Genomic DNA, 6249 nt, shown 5'->3' with positions numbered 1-6249 from the left:
GAAAGAAAGGATACATACATTATGGAAGTGACTTATGCGATTGGTAGGCATTGATATCATTCACAAGGGAGGTTCAAGCAAAATAGAGAAAACACATCATACACATCAATCAAAAGCACAAATCAATGGCCCCCCAAAACATGACATATATGGATACTTATGTTTCATATGCTCACTTTATTGTGACAATATGTGCCATGTTCTAATTAGATATATGCCTAATATTTTCGTAGTTAAATGTGATCACTTATGATAAAGGTAAGTGTTGTAAGTTTCATTTGAATTTATTAAGCAATAAATGTTTATCTATCATTGTTTTCCTTACGTGTAGATCCCTAGATTGCAGAACTCTCAAAGTCAGATCAGTGCGGATATCACACTATCATTAATTCAGGAAAGTATGTTCATTTTGGTACCTATCATTGTGGCACGTATATAGGGTCCTTTGTTATGTAAATGGTCATCATTAATGTAAATGTTAATGGTTGGATTTGTGTATTAAGGTTGGTAAATGGCCTAGTTATGCCTAGTTTTTTTTATCATGAGTTTTGTATCATTTGAACACTTGATTTCAAAAATTTCATAAGCTTTATTTGCAATAGGTTGGCATGATATGATGTCTTGATGAATGTGGAATGAGCATATATATGTTAAATTTTTTTGATGGGAAGCATTGAATATGTTTCAAAGTGATTTTTGCTAAAACAGCGGGTAAAGTCGTGACGAAAAGCTCCCAACATTGTGAATTAAGTTGACAGTGAGTGATGTCGTGACCTCAAGTTTCTAAAGTCGCGACGACACTCACTGATTGACGAGGAAGTGACGAGATAGCCATAATGTCGCGACATCATCCAATGAGTTTTGAAAACTTTTCCATTAAGTCATTAATTGAACTTGGGTTAGCAAAAGAGTTTTGGTAAGCTCGTATAAGACTCAGAAATGATTATAAAACATATCGAGAATATTTTTTATACTTTTAAGCATGCTGGAATGGTTAAAACATATTGAAGTTAGTTGTAGTTGCTCTAGCAACGAATGTGGCATCTTGTAGCTTGGACCCTATGTTCTGGTCGGGCAAAGGGTGTTACACACCAACACACGTAACTATTTTAGTGATCTATTTCAATAATTATCAAACCTCATAATCATATTATAAAAGGAAAGATAACAAATCCAAGGGTACTTACCTCTTGAATAAGCCAAAAATCAAAATAAAACTTCTCCAGTACTTTGTAATGTAATCCAACTTGATTCAGTTTTTCTATTTCTCAAAATAAACTTTAATATTAATATATAAAATAATTTTCTCATTCCTATTTTACCCCCAACAAAATTTTGATGATTTTACCCTTGGTAAAATTTTAACCATTTTGCACCTAGTAAAATTTCGAAAAAAAATGTTTAATATTTCACAACTCAGCATGTTCACTATGATTGAATGGTTTATTTTCATTTTTGGGCTTCAAAATAGTCCAAAAACATAAACTCATTTGTCCGATCATTTTTTAAGTAATTCTATAGGATTGCGAATGCATCATTTTCATTTCCATTTTCATTTTCATTTCTATTTCCATTTTTAGAAACTTACATTCATTTTCAAATGATTTCATTTCTCCATTTTGAAGAAAACCATAATCATTCTTAAATGTTTTTCATTTCTCTTTTCCTATTCATTTCGTTCATTTCTATTCAAACACGTAATTCATTTATGGTTTCAACGAGCTAGCGGAGGGATTAATTGGACATATGTAGTTGAGGCTCAAATGGTTTATAATTAAGTATCGACTTTTTGCCTATTAATTATAAACTCATTTAGTCACGAAGTCATTCCACTATAGTATTATGGCTGAGCTCTCCCCAATAATATACCATTACGAAAGTAACAACTTAGTGCTCGTTCAATGACCTTGTCATAAGTGTGTTACCCTCATAGGATACCCTTAATCTCTTTGGGATAATATCCGTTCTTCCAATATGATCATATTTTATCTCATGGTAATCATTACATCTTTCTTCATGAAAAGTCAATGTAATAGCTCATTTTTTAGTGGTGTTGGAAATAGTGGTTTCCCCGATGAGTGATTTCATATAATTAGTATTTAAATTATACAAGTTAATAATAATTTTTATTGAATTCTGATTTGAGGAATTTTAACCAATTGAATTAAAAGCTAGTATGAATAGTTTGGTTCAAATGTCCAGTAGTTATTGAAAACGAAGTATTAGGACCTCATTTTCGTAATTTAAGGCCATAAATATTTTTATTAAATATTTACGGAGTCGTATTATATGTGAATTGAAGTTTGGTTAGGTAATTTTGATGATTTATTGCTTAATTACGGTAAAAAGGATTAAATTGTAAAAGAGGTAAAAGTCAATTGTTATAGATTTAAAATAGTAAAATGATCAAAATGATAATTAAACCATGGTCAAAAAGTCCAAGCAGTGGTAGCATGATTAAATCCACTAACCTTAGGGCTGTTTGCTTATTTAGTCCTAATTAGTTTAAGATTAAATTGGAATTAAGCTTGTTTAGTCAAAATTTAAAAATAATTGAAGGACCAATTGTGAAATTAAACCTTCCTTGGTTGGTAATTATACTATATACTTATATTATGGATTTTTTGGACATGATTTAATATTTTTACAAGTTATATTAATAGGGTAATTTAGTAAAAAGTTAAAATTGAAGAAACCAAAAGATATTATTCATCACTTTTTCTTTCTTCTTCATAGGGGAAAATCAAATACACCATGGGAGGACCTTGCATGTTCCGGCCAAGCTAGGGTTCCTTATTTAGTAGGTAAATACTGCCCGTTTTTAGTAATTTTTATGTTTTTGAGCTCGTATTAGCTTAATTTAGCAAACCCGAGGACTAATTCGTAAAACTGTCAAACGTTATAAAATGTGCCATTGATGAATTTGAGTTGTTCTTGAAGTTTTATAATAGATTATTAAGCTTGGTTGTTAAATAGGAATATTTTGTAAAGTAGTTTTTGTTTATTTTAATGTTCAAAGACTAAAATGTGAAAATAGTAAAAGTAGGACTTGATGCAAACTAAAAGCAAGTATGGGCTGTAATGAGGGGATTAATTGATCGGCTAAGCTTGGATCTAATAGAAAATGGTTAAATTGCATGATTTGGATCTAGGGACTAAATTGCATAAAAATGAAATGTTGGGGGTAATTTTGTAAAAAATGTAAAAATGGAGTTAATTGCATAAAATGAGTTAATTTACTGTTAGGTAATTGAATGAAAATATTATTTTTAGATAAAAAACGTATGGAAAATCGAGGAAAAGAAAAAATTACCAAATAGTCCCCGTACATTTGCCATTGCTGTAATTTAGTCAAGTAAGTTCGTTCGGTTTAATTTTAGTACATTTATAAATGTATTATATGAACCTAATACCATAACGTTGGATTATATTGATGTGTGTAATTGAAAATGGAAATAATGATTTGAAATAACGTCGATAACTAATTTAGATACTCTGATCCATTACTGCAAATCAATCCTGCAAGTTCGTACGTTTATTTATACTTCTAATGATTTTTATATTCTTTGTTAATATAATTTTCTTAAATGTTATATTGTATAATAGTATGATCTTAAAAAGAAAAATGGAATACTGAATATACTGAACGTGCTCAAAAGCAATATCTACTGATTATACTGAAAGTTGCTCAAACGAGCGATATCCACTAATTATATTGAATGGGCTCAAACGAGCAATATCTATTGAATATACTGAACGTGCTCAAAAGAGAAATGTCTACTGATTATACTGAAAGTTACTCAAACGAGCAATGTCCATTGATTATATTGAATGGGCTCAAATGAGCGATATCTACTGATTATAAGGAATGCATGCTCAAACGAGCATTATCCATTGATACGTGAAATGAGGTCTCACTATACTGATGATTCGAAAATAAATACCAAAATAATATTTTGATCACTATTCGTCTATTGAAAGTTGTGATTGACAGGAACTCTATTCACTAATATTTATTTAAATTATTATTTATTTTGATTTGATAAGCTTCATTGTTCAAGCGACAGACTTACTAAGCTTTATGAAAGTTTACTCGTATCAATTGTCTTATTTCTTGTAGATACTTTTTGTGGATCGGGAGATTCGATCAACACAAAGAAGTCACACTATCCGGGAATAATTTGGTAACTTTTGAATACATCTTGGGTTATATGGCATGTAATAGAAACAATTGGTCATGATTGTAATGGTTCATAAGTATTTTGTAATGAGTATGTAATATACTTTGATGTTGTGGTATGAGTAACTAATGTGGTATGCATGTCAGTCTCAAGTTAAAGTAAATGGATGAACATGAAATGGTAAGTTAATATGAATTAGATATGGTAGGTGAAATTGAATGCAAAATATTTTGGGTGTATAATGATGCATAATTGCTTATGTTGTATAACTTGATATGCTTATGTCCTTGATGTATTTATAACTATTTGATGCATGAATGTATGGTACTAACTTAGGAGCAAGTGATATGGTTGTGTGATGTAATAGGGGAAATGGCATATTAAGTAAGTTTGTGTAAAAGGTCATGGAGTAGAAGTCACATGTTAAGTTGGTATGGTTTATAAATAGTTGCTTTGGTAATGAATAGTATGAACATTATAATGTGATTGGTATGTGATAGTTTAGTGTGTTTTCATGAATAAAATCACATATTTTAGGTGTCATAAAGTGTATTTATAGACTTGTGAACATGTGAGATAAATTGGGTTAGATACTTGTGCATTTGGGTGAGATACAAGAATGAATTTGGACATACTTGTGCCTAGGATATGGGCTGACACACGGCTATGTATGGCTCACTGTAAAGCACATGGACGAGTGCTCTGAATGTGTTTAGGTGTAGTTTTCACATAGGTTGACACATGGCCTTTGACAAAGCGGTGTGAGGGTATTTCGAATGTTACATGGGCTAGCACACGGTCGTGTGGAATTGTTTTGAAAGGTACACGTTCTGCCACATGGTCAGCCACACAGGCGTACCCACACATCACACGGCCTGGGCTGAGTCATATGGCCTAGCCACACGATCATGTGAACCATGTCTTTTTTAAAATTTTTTAGTTTTTTCCTGGACTTTCTGATTTGCTTCGAAGTGGTCCCTGATTGTTCTTAAATTATTTTTAAGGCCACGTAGGCTCGATTTAGGGCCCATAAGTGAATGTTTACTTTGATATGAATTATTTAAAAAATATTGTTAATTATTCTAGTGAACTTGATGCTACTATTATTGAATGTTCTGAAATGTGTAGATATACTCTATAACCTTAATCTTACGATGGAATCGGTTATGGGTGTTACATTTAGTGGTATTAGAGTTACGATTTAGTCAACTCTCGGGTTAAACAAAACGTGTCTAAGTTTTTGAAATTACGTCCATATTAACCTGAGATAGTGTGATATTGATTGATCCAATTTAACCCATGTTCCCTTGTAGATTTTAATGATGTCATCTGAATCTTAACGTGATTAAACTAATGAAGATAAAAATAACATTCCGACTACTGACTCTAGTGAAAGTTATGGTATATCGATTCTACAACTGTCTGAAAATGAGGGTAAGAATATTTTCTTATAGATTTAATGAATGTTAATAAAAACTGATTGTATTAACTTTGATGAGGTAAAAATAAAGGTAATATTCTGACTTTTAAATAGTATGTAAGTTATAGTTTATCGGTTTTGTAAATGTCTGATAGTGAAGACAATATGTCTTTTTTGATTTAATGAGTCAGTGATTTACAGAATTAATGCGAGTTAATTTAGTGGTCCTACAACCTCTACCCCAAATATGTTCCTTATGGTATCCTTGGATCCTCAACATACTAAAATAGTTTGACGGCTTACGATTAATTAATTAGAAGGTACGATACTGAGGAATTCAGAGGTAAAACAAGTGATGATCCGACTAGGATTGGGTATTGGCTTGGAAATATCCAGGGAATTTTAAAGATATGGCTTGCTTCCTTGATGATTATCTCAAATGTGCTCGTCTTTGATAAATGGATAGGTTTTATATTTGGTAGTGAACATTAATAGCAGTGTTATTGAGAGGCAAGATTAACTGGGATTTCTTCAGATTTGCATTCAGAAAGAGAAATGTCATCAAACGTCATCTAGACAGATAATCGTATAGGTCAATTAATATAATCAAGAAATTGTGTCTGTGAATAGTGTGAAGCAGTTGTCTAC

This window comes from Gossypium arboreum, chromosome 5, assembly GCF_025698485.1.
Source record: "Gossypium arboreum isolate Shixiya-1 chromosome 5, ASM2569848v2, whole genome shotgun sequence".
NCBI classification, from domain to species: Eukaryota; Viridiplantae; Streptophyta; class Magnoliopsida; order Malvales; family Malvaceae; genus Gossypium; species Gossypium arboreum.
This window is presented reverse-complemented; position numbering follows the sequence as displayed.